The sequence below is a fragment of the Grampus griseus genome (assembly GCF_964374135.1).
Source record: "Grampus griseus genome assembly, chromosome: 3".
Taxonomy (NCBI): Eukaryota; Metazoa; Chordata; class Mammalia; order Artiodactyla; family Delphinidae; genus Grampus; species Grampus griseus.
In genome coordinates, this window is record NC_139019.1 from 17,442,249 (window position 1) to 17,462,524 (window position 20,276).

The 20,276-nt window shown below is 34.2% G+C and overlaps 1 pseudogene across 1 annotated transcript in view; it reads right to left on the reverse strand.

Annotated features, from left to right (window-relative positions):
- The window catches only part of LOC309820961 (UBX domain-containing protein 2A-like), an 83,932-nt pseudogene extending 69,138 nt beyond the window's left edge, over positions 1-14,794 (reverse strand). The window contains exons 1-2 of the transcript in view: positions 14,768-14,794; positions 14,600-14,678 (exon numbers count right to left, since the gene is read on the reverse strand). The product of the transcript in view is annotated as a UBX domain-containing protein 2A-like (transcript). The remainder of the gene's footprint in view (positions 1-14,599; positions 14,679-14,767) is intronic.
- Between the last annotated feature and the right edge of the window lie 5,482 nt (positions 14,795-20,276).

Sequence of the window (20,276 nt, forward strand, 5' to 3'; positions counted from 1 at the left end):
TAATTTCTAACACCTCAAGTCTGTATCACTAGGATGATACTAGCCTGCCTGAGAAAACTCCAGGCTGCCAAAATAATTTACTGTGTGTTCCAGGCAACACCTGATGATAAGGACCTCTGTCTCCCAGTCCTGAGAGGGTGTGAGCTAACTTCCATAAGCACAGGTTAGCAAACTCAGATAGGTTTCCCATGGACCAAGCTCTCCTTGCTGCTTTTTAAAATTTTTCCCTTTCCTGATTCTGTTCAAGGCCTTGCCATTTCCCCTCCCTACTGCTTCGTTCTCAATTAATTAATTAATGATATAATTAACGTGTAACATTGTGTAAGTTTAAGGTGTAAAACCTGTTGATTGATTCACATATATAGTAATATGATTATCACTGTAGAGTCAGCTAATATGTCTATAATATCACATAATTATTTCTTTGTTATGGTGAGAACATTTCAGAGCTAGTCTTATAGCAATTTTGAAGTATTCAGTACAGTATTGTTGACTTGTAATCTCTAGGATGTACATCAGATCTTGAGAAGTTATTTATCTTCTAGTTGCAAGTTTGTATTTTTATCGACATCTGCCTAATTCCCTCACTCTCCAGGTCCTGGTAACCATCATTTTCATCCTCTGGGATCAAACTCTGCACAAATTGCAGGGGAGCTCATCACTTTCCCCTACTGTCCATAGTTACTGAATAGTCTGCTTTTACCATATTAGCTAACGTCCGGCTGTGTTTATCTTTGACAGTATCCATTATCCAGAACAATTCATAATACACAGAAAATAAAACAATTAGCAGTCTCCCCAAGAACTGCAGTAAATGGTCAGATTTCACCACCCTCCCAGCTCTGATGCCATAAGTCACAAAGCATTGTCATCACTGTCTGCAAATGGTGTTGCTTATAGCTCACACATAAAGTGATTCTAATGTTCACTTGTTATAATGCAACTTGTGTTAATACAGCATTTTACAACTGTTTTAGAATATTTTTAAAGTGCTGAATTAAATGAATCTGCTTGCAATTATTTATTTATTGTTATTGGCCATACCATGCGGCATGTGGGATCTTAGTTCCCCAACCAGGGATCGAACCCACACCCCCTGCAGTGAACATGCAGAGTCTTAGCCACTGGACCACCAAGGAAGTCCCTGAATCTGCTTTTAGAACTCTTATTTCTGTATAGTTCAAACTACTTTCATAAACCAGTTAAGTTAGATTGTACTATGATTAAAAATTATTCACTGCTTTTCCCCAGGAAAGAATGATACTTCCCTACTCCAATAGTTTCAAGATTGCCACATAACTTACTTTAGCCAATTAAATATGGGCAGAAATGTGACATTTCTGAACAGAAACTTTAAGAACCAGGGCATGGTTTGTCTTATTTTCTCTATGCTTGGGCAGTCCCATCAGCATAGGTTCTTAAGTGAAGATAAGATGCAGTTGACTTAGGAAAGACACGTGGGATAGGTGAGAAATACACCTTAGTTTTGTAAGCAAAAAGATTTAAAAGTTAATTGTTATACTGGCATAACCTAGTCTATCCTAACGCACCAGGTAAATCAATGTGTTAGAATAACGTTTATCCTTGCCTGGGCACAGCCAGTAAGTAGCACAGGAGAATATGAGCATCCACATTACAGATGAGTTCTGAAAATATTGTTAACTGTGTGCATTACAGTTAAGTCAATAAAAGAAAGAGAAGAAATTAAATCTTTCTCCCTATTTCTTAACTTAATTCACCTCAGTGTTATTTTTTCTTTTATTTTTAATTCAACATGTGTTTAATTGCCTTCTATGTAGTTCCATTTAAATAAATTCAATTGCATTCCCCTTGCGAGATATATTTTTTTCCAGTATGATATTCTTTCTTCTAGGCAATATATATTTACAGACATGTGTACCCATGAAAATATATTGTTTTGCTATGTAAAATAAAACTATATAAAATAAAACTAAAAATAAAACTATATTGCCAATCTTATGAAACTTTCTATGTTACATATCTATTTCTATGATACATATCTATTGTATTCATTTTAACTACTGTTAAATAGTAGGTATACTTCAATTTATTTAATTGTTCATATAATGAACATCTATTTTTTTTAATTATCCACTATTATAATCAAAGTTACAATGGGTATTCTTATACTTTCTATGCCCTATGCATATGCATATGATAAGAACTAGTAATGGAATTGCCTGTTAATTCTTCCATTATTTTCCTCTTTCCCTCCAAAATGAGTATTGTAATTTACAGTTTCACCAGCAGAGAAAAACAGCACTGATTTCACAGACAAGTTTGCAAACATGTTATACTTTCTTATCTTTAAATTATTTTACCAAATGTAATGTTAAAACCTGATACCTTATTGTTTTTATTTGCATTGCTCCAATCAGTAGTGATTTTGAGAATTACTTAATATATTCATTGGCACTGTATTTCCATTATGATTTTCCTGAGTTTATGACTTGTATATTTTTCTTTTGGATGTTCATCTTTTGGTGTTGTTTACAGTTTATTTGTGGGGGATGTCTGGTGATGATCCTTGACTACTTTTCTGATTCATGGGCAAATTAATCTCACAGATCATTGCAAGACTCCTTTTTTGTTTTCCTGTTCCCCTAGGCCTTTATACTACTGCTTGAGACATGTGTGGATTGCATATATCCTCATAAAATAGATAGCATTGTCTTGAGTGTTTATGTATTATAATAAACATAAATTATATGGCTCTATAGATTCTGTGTCTTTCATGTTTCATCAAGAACTACATTTTTAAAAATGAGTGCATGGTGATGTATGTACCTCTAATTTATTGTTTCTAAATGCTGTATAATTCTAGGATACACAGCTAACATTTTTCGTTCTTACAAGCCAGTTTTCTCTGCCATTTCTGTATATGACACATGACCCAGTATGTAAATTTCTCTAGAGCAAAAACTCAAGGATGGAATTTCTGAACTGTAAGGTAGATGCAGACTTAATTTAATTTATTACTGTCCTAATGCTTTCCAAAGAGGCTATCACAGTTCATGCTTCAACCAGCAGTTCCTAGTTGGTTCAGTTTTCTGAAATTCTCACTAATAATTTATATTATCTGACCCTCCTCTGCCAATATTCCATATTTTATGATATTAACTGTTGAATTGTCTGTTGTTTTATGATATTAACATATGCTCTCTTTGTTTCTAGTTTCTATTTACAAGGCATTTCTTTGCCTGTTTTTTGTTTATTTGTTTGATTTTCTATTCTTGATTTCTCTAAGAAGAGATTTCTTCTCCAAACACATTCCTGACCTCCATCCACCCTTTTATCTCTTCTTACCTGGGGAAAGTAGAGTAATTTACTTTAGTAAATTTGGAGAGAATAACAAAGAGATCTGAATCCATCTGGTCCAAGCAGAAGAGGAGAGTACCGAAGGGGAAGTCCCAACCCTGCACTGGGCTCTTAGTCTTCAAATTGGTGTTTTTAACCTCATCTCTGACTCCACGGTTTTATATTACAGATTGGGTAGGGAAGATGGGTGCTAATAGCTGAAACTCCTTAGTGTCCTCCACACAGGGCTAGCAATGAGAAAAAACAAACAAAAATAGTAGAATTCAGGAAACCACAATATTTGTATGGAGAGAATTTGGTGGAGACCGAAGCATGGCACTGTTGTTAGAACTTTATGTTTTGACAGATATGTATTTTTTTCTTACGTGTTTTTAGAAGCTTATTTTAGACCAAAGAAGTTCTTATGTTTGTGATTTGTTTTTTTTGTTTTTCTCAGTACTAGGGTGAAGGTCTTTAACCTGACCACAGGGTGTTTTAATCTTAGTGGCTCTTACATATCAAAGATTTATCTACAAGTGATTGTCTCTTTATAGAGAGGCAGAAGCATAAATTAAGGGACAAGGACCAGAGGGACCTTAACAAGGCAAGTGTCCCTAAAGGCAGGAAGGTTCTCAGGGTGCAGCCTGTCACAGCTTATTATTTAGGCACAGCTTTTCCTAAACAGGCTTGGCTGAAGCAAATCTTTATTTTACAAGAAAGAAGTCCTTATGTGCCCTTTAAATATCAGTGTGCAGAATGGCTTTTAAATTGCAAAACAGCTAACTTTCTCCTGTTGGCAGAGCAAAAGTGAGGTCTTTACTTTTAAAATATACATGCCAAACCTAGAAAATAAAAGGAAAAAAGTGTCATGCTAAACTGCTACAAAAGAGAACATTAGAGAAATGACAGAAGATTTCATTATTACATGGAGATCATCCTTAGAGGCTGGTAAGAGCTATAAAAAGTGATTATAGAGTATCTGTACAAGCTTCAGATGAAGGTTAGTATAAAATAATTAGAGCAATATTAGATGTTTTCAAGGTGATAAAGTTACTGCAGATGTAGATACTGATATATTGCTGGCACTCTGAGTAATGTTGGAGAAATTATACAATAGAAGTAAGCCTTAGAAGGGCACAAATAGATGAAAGATACTAAAGGAGATTCAGGCAAGATAATTATCTATTAAGTATATGCCTGACTGGACCAATGGAAAAATATTTTGTTGGTGGAAGTGTTAAGGGATAAAAAGGTAGACAAGCTATGTTTGAATAATAGATGCTTCTGGGAGAAACATGAGGATTTGACTTCATATTTCTAGGGTGAGAGACACCAAAATATCAAATGTGTAAGTGAGTGCTAGAAAAACCATGTCTCGATCAGATAAAAAAAGGAAAAATAAAGAAAGGAAGTCATTAAATTCCAGGAACCTACAGGACTCCTGGGACTCAAGCTTCAGAAACATTTATCACAGCTTCAATTCAGGAACCTATTGAGGGCAGTTCTACAGTAGAAATAAATGTGAGGATAAAGAAGAAACACTCCTTGGTTTTACAGACTTAAAAAATCTGTAACAAAAGGCAGTGGAAACATCACTGGGGGCACAGGACTCAAATGTGTTATCTGAAGAGATGGCAAAGGGAACATCAGCAAGTGGATCCAGAGTGGAACGGCTCTAGGTTCTCGGAACGCAGAGCATAAGAGAAGTGGAAGTTTTGATAATGAAAGACAGTGAAAGAAGGTCCCTCAGTATAACTGGTGACAATACTAATCTAAAACATTTGCTAGATGGTACGTGTCTCTAACTCAACTCTAAAAGAAAACAAAGTTTGCTTCCATTATTTTTTTTTCCACACATATGGACAATGCACAGTGCTCAAAATTAACTTCTTGTCAATTTTTTTTTTTCTATTTGAGCTGAATCTCACGGGATATGAAATATGTGTCGTTGAACCAGCCCACTTTACTCTAACCCCGCTAAGTTCTTGCTCCTGTCTTTGGCAACATTAATTTTGCCTGAGAGAGCGCCTGTGGAGTTGGGGATTGGTTTAGTCTGTCTGTCTGTCTGTCTCTCTCTCTCTCTCATTGTGCTTAGAAATTAAAGTTTAATTACCTCATAGAAACTTGGTTATAGAAGGAGTTTGCATTGAGGCATATCGTTGTTTGATATATATATATATATATATGTATGTATGTATGTATGTATGTATGTATGTATGTATGTATTTAAAGACTGCCTTTTACTCATTTTAATGTCATCCCTTCACTGTACTGCAGAACCTCTGATGTTCTTATTTGGCAAAGAATACACACACTGTGGAATGGAAGGGAACTTTCAGTCTTGGGTTCAGCTGTTTTAGAATTGATTTCATTAATGCACTATTTTTGAGACTTTGGGCAACAAAATAGAAATTGTCCTCCATGGTCATTGGTTCTTCTGAAAGCCATAGCCATTGGTATTTGGAGAGCAACTTCTTTGAAGGTAGAGATCAGATAGACTTCTGATATCCCCTTTTGTGGCAAATAGCCCATTCTTGTTAGGTTTAATGGGTAAAACCAAGACTAAGAAAATAAAGTAGAATAGTAGAATAAATGTCTTTTCCCCACTTCTACTTTACATTTAAATGAGCTTTTCCAAAGTACTGTCCTAATTAACCTCTTCATGACTATTTACTTTGGTAAAGTGAAATTGTATCTAATTAGAAAATTTAGAAAGATGAACAGGGCATCCTCATCCTTATATCCTCTTGAGAAAGCATTGGTCACAGATGTACAGGTTCTATAATGTTTTCTACACTCTTCACCTTTGAGGGCAGATGAGCCCCAAACAATTACCCACAATGATTGAGTAGATAAGGCCACCTAAACATGGTATTCAGTATCATTAAGGTCACCTTGAATACAGACCTAAAGTCTCCTTATTTTCTATCAGCAATAATGGTGATAGTTTGTTTCTCCTTCTATTTTTAAAATTTATGTCTTAAGTTCTATAGAGCTCAGGCAGGGAAGATATATACAATTTATTGAGTCCCACACCACCGCCCCCCTTGAAAACACAATGTTTATCACCTAAAAGTTGTTTCTTCTATTTAATATAGCTATAGTTTGAGTTCAACACAAGTTAAATACTTCTTTTTTCTTTCCTACTTGTTGTTAATTTCCTATTCTATTTTTGTCATGCTTTCTTATTTTTTCTGGTTCAAGTAAGTCGACTTATTTTATTTATATCTTTGCTGTTTTTGATTTTTTTCTATTTTTTTTCATTTTTATGATGATAATCTTCCCTTTGTGGTGTTCAGAATAATCTGATAACGATTTCTCTATCATTCTTTGAAAACAATATATAAAAACATATACACATAATGTTTCATTGAGTAAAATGTCTTGGACTAACTATTCACCTTATTTGATTGCTATTGAGTTATTAATATTTTTTTCCATCAATTCTTTTAAAAAGAATTTATCTGTTTTATCTAAGTTGTTCATATAATTAGCAAAGTATTGTTCATAATTTCTCATTATTATGTGTTTAATCTGTAAAGGATTTATAAGTAATGTCTCTTTCGTTCTTAATAATGGTACTTAGTATTTTCTCCATTTTTGTCTTAATCAGCCCTGCTAGGATACATTAATTCTATTATCTGTTTATGCTTCACTCTTAATGTTAGAGTGAATCCATAGTCTTGGTATAGTTATTGTTGCAAAAACATAGTCCTTCTGGGGTTTTGATGGAATAACTTGAGTATTTTCCAAGCCTTTATAATTTGGGATTATATTTAGTCTCCAAATTTTTGTTTTCAGTAGCTGAGATCTCTGCTCACCTTTCTTCATCTTCCAGCCATTACTTTCTACTTAGAGGCATGAAGTCTGTCCTGTGAATGTGGATTTCTACCTGATTTCTATCAAATCTATACCACATTTACTGGTTATTCCTTAGAGAACAAAAATATCAGTATAGATTTCACCCAATGATGTTTCTTTATTTTGAGAGTCAAATTCTTTATTTTGAGAGTCAAATTCCAGCTTCTGCTTGTCTTTTGGTAGTACTCCAGTACCTTTAATTTTTAGTGTGTAATATTTCATATATATATATATATATATACACACACACACACACACATATATCTATTTATTGGAGAGTAAGTCCACTATATGCAACTCTGCCATTACCAGAAGCAATAAAATCTTTGTATGATCAAGAATCTGACCTGGATGGAGAAAGGAATAATGAATTTTTGAAGATTAGTAAATTCTCATTCCATTTCTAAAGAAGACATGTCTGATTGGTATAAAATATCAGCAAAGACCCTGGGAAATTGGAAGGTGGCATTTTAACATTTAAGAGATAGGATTCAGGACTTCCCTGGTGGCGCAGTGGTTGAGAGTCCACCTGCCGATGCAGGGGACATGGGTTCGTGCCCCGGTCTGGGAAGGTCCCACATGCCGCGGAGCGGCTAGGCCCGTGAGCCATGGCCACTGAGCCTGCGCGTCCGGAGCCTGTGCTCCGCAACGGAAGAGGCCACAATAGTGAGAGGCCAGCGTACCGCAAAAAAAAAAAAAGATAGGATTCAGGGATTTTTTCATATTAAGATGATTTCTTTCAGAATGTTTGGAATTTGGTCAGATATTGAGATAGAAAAACAAACATCAACAAAAAAGTCCAGTTACCTAGTCAGTAAGTTGAACCAAAGTTGCTGTTTGACAACCTACAAATTCAAACTTTCCACTCTGTTGAATCTTTTGCATCCCAGCTGCTCCAAACAATAAGTGGATCTTTGGTATAGTTTTCTAATGCCTTTAGGCTTCAGCCATTGCCTTGAGGAATATGTTTAAGAAATATACCTTGTTTGCTTTTTTTAAGCTGTTCAGCACTTTTGGAAGAATTCCCTCAGCTCACAGTTCTTAAATATTTTATATTCTTCATACTGTTCTGTGACAGTGGTCATTCAGTAGCTTAAATCTTCTTTCTTTGTACACCTTTTTCTGGGTGATCATAGATTACAATTTAATTTTTTTCTGTTGTGGGCCAAGATGCCTGAGAATCACCCAAAAAGACTAGTGGAATTTAAATGTCTTCATATTCTTCTTTTTTAAAATTGAGGCATAATTGATATACATTATATTAGTTGCAGATGTACAACAAAATGATTCTATATTTGTACATATTGTGAAATGATCATCAAGTTTAGTTAACATATGTCACCATACATAGTTACAGAATTTTTTTCTCTTGAGAACTTTAAAGATCTACTATCTTAGCAACTTTCAGATACGGAATACAGTATTATTAACTATAGTCACCATGCTGTACATTACATCCCCCTGATTTATTTGTTTTATAACTGGAAGTTTGTGAATTTTGACTCCCCTCACCCATTTCTCCACCTCCCACTCTGCACCTCTGGCAACCACCAATCTGTCCTCTGTATCTATGAACTTGGTAAAATGCCTTCATCTTTAACATGGACAGTCAATAATAGATTGTTTCCATTTCCCTGAATGATTGCTCACAACCTCTTTTTATTGACAATTTTTGGAACAGTTGATATTTATTTGAAAGGCCCAGAAACTGTGTGATTTAAGCATGGAGGTTATTGGTTAGCTCACAGAAATTGATGAGATGCTAGATTTGGAAGAACAGAGCCTAAACAGAAGCTGAAGCTGCAGTCAAAACTGTGCCTAGAGGAAAGCTCTCACTGTTGCTTCTGTTGCCAGCATCAAGAAATAGATACTTTTTCCCCTGGAAAATGCACATGGCTAATCCAGCTACCACTGCCAGCAGAACGTATTCTCTACTTGTTCTGCATGTATGTCACTATCTCCTACTTCATGAGTGGTTTCAGTGGGTTGAGGTTATGTGTCATGTCCATACATTAGGTAGGACATCAAGTGTATTGATAGCTTCCTCTGTTTATGCTGCAACAAATATAACCCCCTCTCCCAATTTTAACAAGGTACTATATATCTTGATTTACAGGCCAGTTTTGTGTTAACTGAGGTTCTACTCCTTATGCGCTCTCATTTTAGGACTTAGAGTGAGAGAGCAGAATGATGTGATATCTGTGGAGGCTTCTGCTCTGACATTTCATATAATCACTTCTGTTCACAGTTCGTTGATGGAAGCAGGTTACACGGCCAAGTATGCTGTTAATAAGGCAGGAAATTAAACTGCCATAAAGAGTCACTTAAAGCAATTTTACAAAAGTTGTAAAATCCTTTTATACTGAAGGCAGTGGATAATGGGAAACAATAAAACCTACTGAATTATTGTATTTTCTTTCTATAGTGTGAGGTGAGTCTCATCAATCCTTTTTTGGTAGAATTTCACTAAATATAGAAAAAGATTTCAGGTGCTTGGCAGGTACCTTATGATAATTGTTCACTATAGTTTTTGGATGCATTCCTTTAAAGATATATAGTGTTTTAACTTGTTTACCCTTGTTTTGATACCTCTAGTATTAGTCACAAGGGTAGCATCTCCAGAGGGCAGCAGATTTATCATTTCTGTCTGTTTGCTTTTTATAATATTTGCTTTTTATAATTTTTATGGCAATACCCCCCATGGATTTGGCAAATAGTTCTATAGTATCACAATAGAAGTCTAATTAGAGGTAGATTAGATATGATCTGATTAAGAAATGTAGTCTAAATATAGCCTATCCTTGTGACTGAAATTAATAATACACTGAAAAATGGGCAGAATTTCTTGAATAGATTATCAGAATAACTGATCAGCCTACTACTGTTAATTGTTTGGGGAATAATTATATATTTTGCTGAAATTTAGCAATACACTCCAGGAGGAGATGTCCAAGAAACTAAATGAGTGTACTTTAGAGGGAATGCAATAAAATTCCATCAAACTTGGTTCTAAGTGAGGGGAGGGTCTATCCCTATAGGGATGATACAGGTTAACTTTCACGTTTCCCCAATTGATATAATATACAGAAAGAGAGTAATATGCCCAGACAAATTACCAGCTAGGATGACTCTTGTGTAGATTGAGAAACTAGGAAATGAGTAATACAGGCAACTTTTAGGAGGAAAATTAAGATTTTTTTAAATTTTATTGATGAAGTTCTAAATTCTACTTTTCCAGTTTGCCCTTGCAATTCAATAACAAACACATAAAACCCTTTGTAGTCTGGGGGAAAATGCAGATTAAAAGTACAGATTATACTTCAAAAATAAGTATAAAAATGGAAGAGAATGGTAATTATGAAAAAATTAAAAGATACTGAAATAATTACCCTGGAAAATCTCAAGGTTAACTTTTTTTCAATAGAGGGCAGGATAATATAGTTTAGTTTGCTTCAAAATAGATCAATATGTAAAATAAAGAAAATATATTTCACCACCATTGAACTGGTGCACAAGAAGGCAATTTAGCATAACAAAAAGAGCAAGCTATGAGATATTTAACTGAAGAAATGTGTCTTTTCAAAGTAATGGGAAGACATCTGACTATTCAATAATTGCTGTTGGATAAATTTGTTCACTACTTGAGTAAAAAACTCAAAAACAGGAAAAATACGTAGAAAGAAGGAAACAACAGAACACAAAGCAAAACAAATACTAATTTGTGTGTGTGTGTGTGGTACGCGGGCCTCTCACTGCTGTTGCGCAGCACAGGCTCCGGACGCGCAGGCTCAGCGGCCATGGCTCACGGGCCCAGTCGCTCCGCGGCATGTGGGATCTTCCCGGACCGGGGCACGAACCCGTGTCCCCTGCATCGGCAGGTGGACTCTCAACCACTGCGCCACCAGGGAAGCCCTTTTGTAAATTATTTAATGAATATATGAACAGATGTTCAATCACTTTAATAATCAGACATATAATAAAAATATAAGATGATATTCTCATTTAAAATTGTCTTATTGTAAAGTTTATTGTCAGCTCAGGGAAAAATGAGGTTGAACATATAACTAGTTAGAATTAAAATGCTACAGAAATTTGAGAACAAAATTTAAAGCATGACTATTGTTTGTATCAGCTGTTTCACTTTTAATAGTATATTCCAAGAATCAATCACACATGTGTGCAAGGATATAGGCACAAAAGTTTCCATGGGTCTTCCTTGCTTTTTAATATCTAAATATAAAAAATAATCTAAATATTTATCACTCGGGCATTGGTTAAATAGAATATGGCTTGTGCATGCTGTGGAATACGACCTAGTCATTAAAGTCCATATATTGACAAGCAAGGAAAGAAGTCAATGAAAAATACAGTGAAAATGGACAGTTGAATAAAAAGGTAAAGAATATCATTGCAATAAAAACTGTGTATATATGTTTGTTGAGTAAGGTTTGGAAGAATCCATCGTGACCTATTAAAATTGTTAGCTATAGAGAGAGATCAACTGAAGCCATGACTTTTTACTTTAAAACTGGTTATTTTGTTTGTGATTATCATTTATTATATTTCAAATTTAAAAAACTATAAGAATGCAACAAAATTATATATAGTATATATTTATATGTATATGTGATATATATATATGTATGTATTCAACAAGCAAAACCACAAAGCCTCAAAGCCACTTGTATGAAGCTATACAGTTTAAGTGTTACTTATAATCTATTAAATATGTAAATATTATTATATTTTAGAGAAACAAAATTACCTTTGAGTACCTTTTTTTCTGTTTACTCACTGGGAATTATCTTGCAGCAGAAACTGATAAAACATGGCTGAAGTCATATCTATAAATAAATTGAAAATGACCCAAAAATTAATTAGTAGAGTTGTATTTATTATATGTATTTACTATGTGTAGGAAATGCAATTTTATGTTTTACATTTACTATAATAATAAAACAGGTTAAAAAATTACTGTAGAAACCCATACTAATTAATACCAATATAACTATATGACTGAGAGGTAAAAAATGAGGGATATAAAATTGATGTTTGTATGAATCACCTTGTATAAAATTGATATAGAACTTTTTACATAATGCCAAGACACACACATACTAAAAAAACCCACTAGTATAACAGGAGTGAACTTGATAAAAAGTAAGACAGTAAATAATTAGAGTTGGTAGTGAATTATAAAATCTACTAGAATTTCAGTTTGCATAACATTTTTAATGAAATCTTTCCCCAAAATGCATTAGGAAATTAGAATTAACCTAGTTATACATTTTTATTAGGAAAAAGCAAGCATGCAAACTTGATTAGTGGTAAATAAAAACAAATAGTAAAGCATCTGTTCTTTTGTGGTGAATTGGTTTTTAATGATTTTCCTCAACCTTCCATGACTGAATGGTTTTGGCTTCTACATTCCTCCTGAGCATTTTCCTATTTCTACTCATCCATCTGTCCTGATATTTTCTTCAGTACTGTCCTTACAATTTTACTTTTAATTGTTTTTTTTAACCATTAACTTTTATTGTTCCACATTCAATCTTCATAGCCTATTTAACTTTTGTTACTACTTTATCTCCCCCACATTGTTTCATTTAGTTTTTTTTCACTCACAATTTAGAGCTATTCTGTCCAACATGATAGCCATGAGGCATAGGTGATTACATTTAAGTTTAAAGGAAATAATTACCCACATTTCAAATCTTAATTGCCACATGTGGCTTCTGGCCACTGTTTAAAACAGTCTAGATTTATAGACCATTGCAGAAAATTCTCTGCAATGGTAGTGGTGTTTATTGGCATTCTTTTAGCAAAACTTATTTGTATGCCTTTGCTTAAGAATCTGTCATGGTTACCTATTGCTTTATCTTAGATTGTAATTGTGAGAGACAATATATGATACAGAAAAGAGTAAAGAGTTGGGAAGATAAAATATTAAAATTGATTTTATTCTGAATATGTAGATTAGAGGTGATGGAATTTTATTTTTAAATGCAGTGTGATTTACTTGAAATATGCCATGTAATGTGCTAGTATTTATTTTATCCTTTTTCCACACTTCACATTCCACTCCATTTAAAACCTTCAAAATGGCTAATTCAAGCATACCAAAATAAATATAATCTTAATAAACTTTGAGTTGTTTTCAGATTTGAATAAAAACAGATTTTCTGATCATACAATTAGGTGATATTTGGGCATTTGATTATTTATTTAAAATGCAATATTAAAAATTAAATAATAGGACAAGAGCCATAAACATATTAAAGTCTCTAGAGATAGACCAGGAAGCTATTATTCAGAGCTTGGTATCACTTTAATCAACAGCTGTATATAATGCCATTTCATCATATTCTTCAAAAAATTATTTAATTTGAGAATTTAACTGGTAGAAATTATATATATTTTATTTACTTGAATCTTAGTTGAATATATTCTCATACGTTTTAGACATTTGCATATCTTTTTTTGCCTACATGTCCAGATTCAACAGCTTTTTTTTTAAACTATATTGTTTTGAAATAACTTTATTTTGACCATAAAGTGATAAACATATACAATATTTATTATTTTATCTTGGAAAAGTTAGGAAAAATTTATATAGGCAACTGAATTATGCAGAAATACTCACCAATAATTGAAACCCTGCAATTGTGTGGCATTTTCTTCTTTACTTTTATGTGGATTAGAAGGAAGCAACCCATTTTCCTAAAATGCCTTCCCTGACACCCTGTCATCACTTCCTGTATTCACTATGAAAGTGACAACATTAAAAGCAAATAAAATGGAATGATTGCCATATTATTCAATATCAGTTGGAAACATATCTGAAGGAATTAATTTATTGCCTTCCACAGTGACACTTAGATAGACAAAATGTTTAATTAGAAACAGAGAGGTAGACACAAAATATAGGCACTGGTTTTAGTTATCTAAACTATAATTATGTCATAGGTCAGCCAGGGGGCAGAAAAATGCAATAATCCTTAAAAAATGAATTTATTTACTTCCTCACATTTGCCGTATTGGAGTTGAGACACTTACACCATAAAATCCACAAAACAGACCCCAAAAATGTTTTAAATAATTCTGAATACATTTATAGACAGAGGATAAGTATCAGGATAATTTATTAATAGGAATAAATAAAAAGTTGACCTATATATAAATTTATTTTCTTCTATTCTCAGTAGAATTGTATATAGCAATTTATACATTATCAAATATTTCATACATATAATATGTTTTAATATACCTAAAGTACTTGTGAGTATGGCATAATTATTTCTCTACTTTTTGATTCTGAAGCAAAGGCTCAGTAAACTGTGCAATAGAGTCAAACGGTCACAAATTTAGTAACTGACAGGACAATATTTCAAATAAAGTTCCTCTGTCTCCAGTGCCATACCATGCTTGGCACTTGGCACAGAAGGATGTACTAGTCCCTCACAGGAGGGTGAGGGACTGCCCAAGAACTGAGAAAACCTCTGAAACAGAAGTACAACAATATCTCAAAATATCTTGAAACATGTTTTCAAGTGCTTCTTTGACCAAATATTGATTTTCTTCTGATTACCTCTTCATTCTCCATTTCCACAGCCATGGTCTTAATTCAGAACCATCAAGCTACACTTTGACTTTAGTGGTAGTTGAATACTGTCTTCCTAGCCTGACACCCATGGTCTTACCCCTTGCTTTCTCATAACTTTTCTCCCCATAGTCACCAAAATTACCTTTCTAGAACAAAAATCTAATAATTCCCTTCCCTTATAAAATTTTAGAGTCTGTACCAAGCTACCATATCCAGTATCAGTGTGTTAGTGTATGATTAGATTTTCTCAAACCCTATAGTTTATTGTTACCTGAAAACCATGTGCCATTTATACCTTTGTCCCATGACACACTGTTTCTTGGATCTCCTTTCTCATCCTTTTACCTGATAAAGTTACCATGGGCACTGAACATTTTATTTACTATTTTAAATCACTTGAAGAAAATACTAGGAGAAGATATATAAACCCAATAACTTAAAACTTCACTAACACAAACGTTTGCTCCTTCCCATCTGGTCAAGGGTTCCATTATCAGTGGAATAGAAGCAACATGAAGGCCAGATGTTTTTTGTAGTTTTGTTTTGTTCACTATGTTCCAGCATCTAGAATGATACCTGCCATCTAGAATGATACCTGCCATGTAATTCACACTGGAATATATATTGAATTAATGACCACAGGAATAGCAATTTAAAAATAACAAAAACCAAACCATCTAACAAACGAAAATCTTCTCACAGCAGGATAACATGATTGACAAAAGGCAGATGACTGAGTAAAAAGGCCAATAACTGCATAATGCAATGGCTTGCTTATGAGAGGTACTTAATAAGTATTTATAGAATTATTTTTATATAGAAATTCTTATCCTCAAAGATCCCACTGAAGATTTCTTCCTCTGTATTAGCTCTAACATTTCTCTAGGTAAAAGTTACCCTAAACTCCTTTGCATCTCTTTGTATCTTTTACTTATAAATGGTATTCCATGTACCTTTAAAATTGAAAATTGTTCAAGAGCTGTCTAGAGACTTAAAAGTGTTCATTCCTTTTGACCTAGTATTCACAGCATTCTAAAAAAATGAGCAGATGCCTAAGTACCACACACTTGTAATGTCAGTGAATCTTCCTTTTTTCAAGATAGAAAACACCCTTAAGTGTAACAATAACACTATATTTATTGTGTATAATAACATGATGAAGTTCTTATGCATCAAATTACCAGTATTTTATGAGGATAGTCAATGATTTAAAAACTGCTTATGCCATAATATTAAGTAAAAGCTTTGACATACAGTGTTACAGACTGTGTGTGTGTGTGTGTGTGTGTGCACACGTGTGTATTGATCTGAACTCCAACATAAAGCACTGAAAAAAGACTAAGGGAAATAAGCTGCTGGCATTATATATTTTCTTTCTTCAGTTCATTTATGCTATTCCACACTTTTCAAATATTTCTTTAATGAACGTGTATTACTTTCATCCTAAAACCAAAACAAAAGCGAAAGCCTGTTTTCTACTCAATATTATATGGATGAAGTAAAAGAAGGCAAATATTGTAGCATTATTGATTGAATTGATTGAACATTATTAGTTGAATCTGCAGATCTAGAACTTGCAGATACAGAGGGTTGACTGTAATCTGTTAATGGATAGGGTGAAATTAAACAAATTACTTAATTTGACCAGTCATCTAGGGCCAATGATAGATACACAGAAATAGAGGATCAATTCCTGTTCGTAAGGATCTAATGATCTACTTAGAGTGATACATACTAAATTATAGAACAATGAATAAAAACACAGTGACACAGGAATTATCAATTGTACTTAAATTAGAGTCTCTTGAAGTTCAGAAGACGTGTGGCCACTTCAATTTCAAATAGATGAGAGTTCATGGGATAGGACCAGAATTTAGTGGCAGAACAGGGCATTATTATGACTTTCTCAAACAATTTTTTTATCCCCTTGTGTTTGTGCTCGTTATATGAATAGTACAGCAAATCACTTTAAAGTTAATTTTTACTATTAAAGAATCATTATGGAAAGCTACTTTTATCCTGTTCCAAATGAAATCTTGTTAAACATATTTGAGAGTACAAAGAACAAACACAGCCCTGGAAATAATGCATTCACTGGTTTTGTTGTTGGGGAGGAAGAGGCAGTGGCAGTGTTGTCTGAAATATGAAAGATTTGGGAGATTATCTGATTCTTTTGAACGAATAAATCTCACGAGTATTTGAAAACCCACACCTCCAAAAGTCAGTTTCTATTGTTATTCCCCAATAGAATTTGGAAAATCATACCCGTCACTCCTAGACTTAGGATAGTATATTACAACCAGTGAAACAGAATTTTTTTCTTACACCTTTAAAATCTAATGTGTGATCATTTCTTACACTGTCATTCCTTGGATTTCTAAAATATAACAGTAATAATAATAACAAAACGTATTTCTATACGTCTATGTACCTGGCTTATTACTAACTGCTTTCTCTGAGCCTTACTCAAATAAGAACATGAAGTAGATACTACTGTTATACAGATTTGCTAGGTTATGTGCAATTCTCCATTGCCATCAATATCTTAGTAGCTTACAAAAGAGCGATTGATATTTTGCTCATGTATGTACTGTCTGTGGGTTGGCTGCAGCTCTATTTATCACAACTTCTTAATTCTAAGATTCAGGTTTAAACATCAACTTCCATCTGAAACATGCTGTCCTTGTGCAAGAGTTGGGTAGGTGAAGGCAGAACTTCATGATTCATAAAGTTCCTGCTGTGGAGTGGTGCATTCCACTCCCTTCACATTTGATTGGCCAAAGGCAAGTCACATGATTAATTCTGATGTCAGTGGTGTAGTGGTGTGTATTCCTCCCACGTGGAGGGGGTCTGAAAGCACTATGACACCAGGAGGTGTTGTATGAGCTTCTTGTGAAAGCAGAAAATAATTTGAAACAATAATACAATTGACCACAGGCACTTTTCCTATTTTACTGAAGAGAAGATAAATAACTTGATCAATGTCACACGGCTAGTTGGTGGCATAGGTAGAGTTCACCTCAGACAATGTGGTTCCAAAGTCTGCTTTATTATGTCTGACACTATTTTGTGCTATGATACTTCTTTATTCAAATACACATACTCTTATATCCCAGAAACAAGACCCTAATTATGCTCTGTATTTGCATTTAACTAACAAGTGAGCAGAAAGGATCTTGCTTTCTGCTGGTTCAGATTTCCTAAGTGCTTCATACTGAATGTATACTTAGGATAAGCAGAGAGTGTCACCGGGCAGATCTGTGAGAGAGTAAGTATCTCCATTTCAAAATACAAGTATTTTATACTTCTGGAGATATCATTCCAAAAATCAAATTGCAACAGCTTCACTCCCCAGGAGCAAGTGATGGAGACTCATTTGGTCCTTTGAAGAAGCTTGTAGATAATAAGCTGAAATACAGGGACTGGCAATTTCTGCAGCATAGTACACCTATAATTGCTATATTTTTGTATCACCCCATTACTTCAAATCAGCAGGTTGTCTTGAAATAACCTGCTACTTAACAGAGAATATTAAATATATGCATTAATGTTCTAACTGTGGCTTTTATCAGAAAGTAATGAACTCTCATGTGTTTTAAATATAAATAGAATGTTCCATTTTATAATGCAATAATCTGTCTTTAATGATAATCACATAATAAACCATTTACTGAATGCCTGAGAATAAAATGTAAACAAGACTAACAGCCCACTGAGAAAGCACCATTTTTCTAGAGAAAGCCTATATGTTATGTATCAATAGGAAAATAAAACAATAAAGTAGTATATGCTCTAACATCCCTTAAATGATTTTCAGAATTCTGAAAATTTTTATTATTTCTTTAGTTATTTTGATTATTATTTCTTTAGTTATTTTGATTATCAAAATTCTGAAAATTTTGATTATTTCTTTAGTTATTTCAATAATTAAGATTATGCTTTATTAGGAAGGGAAAACTTCTGAAATCTGCAGAATAATAATAGCAAAATTTTCATGAAATTAAATAAAATGAAACTGCTTTTTGAAAAGCAATGTTATGTAAAGTATGTATAGTAGACTAAAAAACTTCAAAGATATCAGGTCCTAATGCCTGGAACCTGTAAATGTCAATTTATTTAGGGGAAAAAAATGGTCTGTTTTACACATGTGTTTAAGTTAAGGATCTTAAGTCATGGATCCCAAATGCAATCATTTAAAGAGGGAGGCAGAAGGAGACTTGAAATACACAAGGTATTGTGAAGATGACATCAGAGACTGGAGTAATGTAACACAAGCCAAGGCATGCTGGCAGACACTAGAAGCTGGAGGAAGCAAGCAACAAATTTTCCCCTAGAGCTTTGGAGGGAGTGAAGCCCTGCCAACACTTTGATTTTGATTTAGTAACACCGATTCTGGACTTCTGGCCTCCAGAACAATGAGACAATAAAATGTATGTTCTTTTAAGTCACCAAGTTTGTAGTGATTTGTTTAACAACCCTTAGAAAATTACTATAGGTACAGAGATGATATTGTGTAATAAATGCCTGAAAATATGGAAGGGGCTTTGGAATCAAATAATGTATAGAGGCTGGAAGAATTTTTTGCCACATTATAGAAAACATGTAGAGGCACATAAACAGACTGTTGGTAGAAATGTGGGTTAAAGGAAAGGGCTCGGAAATAAGGAACATACCACTGGAAACCGAGGGAAAGGCAAATCTTGCTATATAGTGACAGAAAAAGCTGAATTGTGTTCTACAACTGTTTGAAAAAGCAGAACTTGTAAGCAAGGAACTTGGATATTTATCTGAGGTTATTTCCAAGCAAAGCATTGAAAGTGTTAACCTGATGATATCAAAATACAAGCAGACAAATATAAATTAAGAAAAAAAAAGCTTAAGCAAAAGGGAACCATCACTTGATGATTTGGGAAACAGCCTATCAGATGGCAAAATATGATAAAATTAGGATAGTAACTGTTAGGAAAGTATACTTTGGAGAGAAGGCCAATGGTATGTCCGGATAACCTGCTACTAGCTGAAGAGATTACATAAATGGCTCATGAAGTCACTCAACCAGAAGAAGCCTTGAATAAAGATGGGATTATCGGGCCTCCCTGGTGGCTCAGTGGTTGAGAGTCCACCTGCCCATTCAGGGGACGCGGGTTCGTGCCCCGGTCTGGGAAGATCCCACATGCCGCAGAGCGGCTAGGCCCGTGAGCCATGGCCGCTGAGTCTGCGTGTCTGGAGCCTGTGCTCCGCAACGGGAGAGGCCACAACAGTGAGAGGCCTGCATACCGCAAAAAAAAAAAAGATGGGATTATCAAACCAAAGATCTGTGGAGGATGCTGTGGCTAAGGGTGTGAATCCCTGTGATATACCTGGCAACCTGAAAAGGTTTTTGAGAATGTTGTACCACCATAAACACTACCAGATGGGACTGGAATGGATAACACAGATAAAATGAAGAAAGGCCTTTGAACTACAAAAACTCTACAGGCAGGCAGTTGGGTGA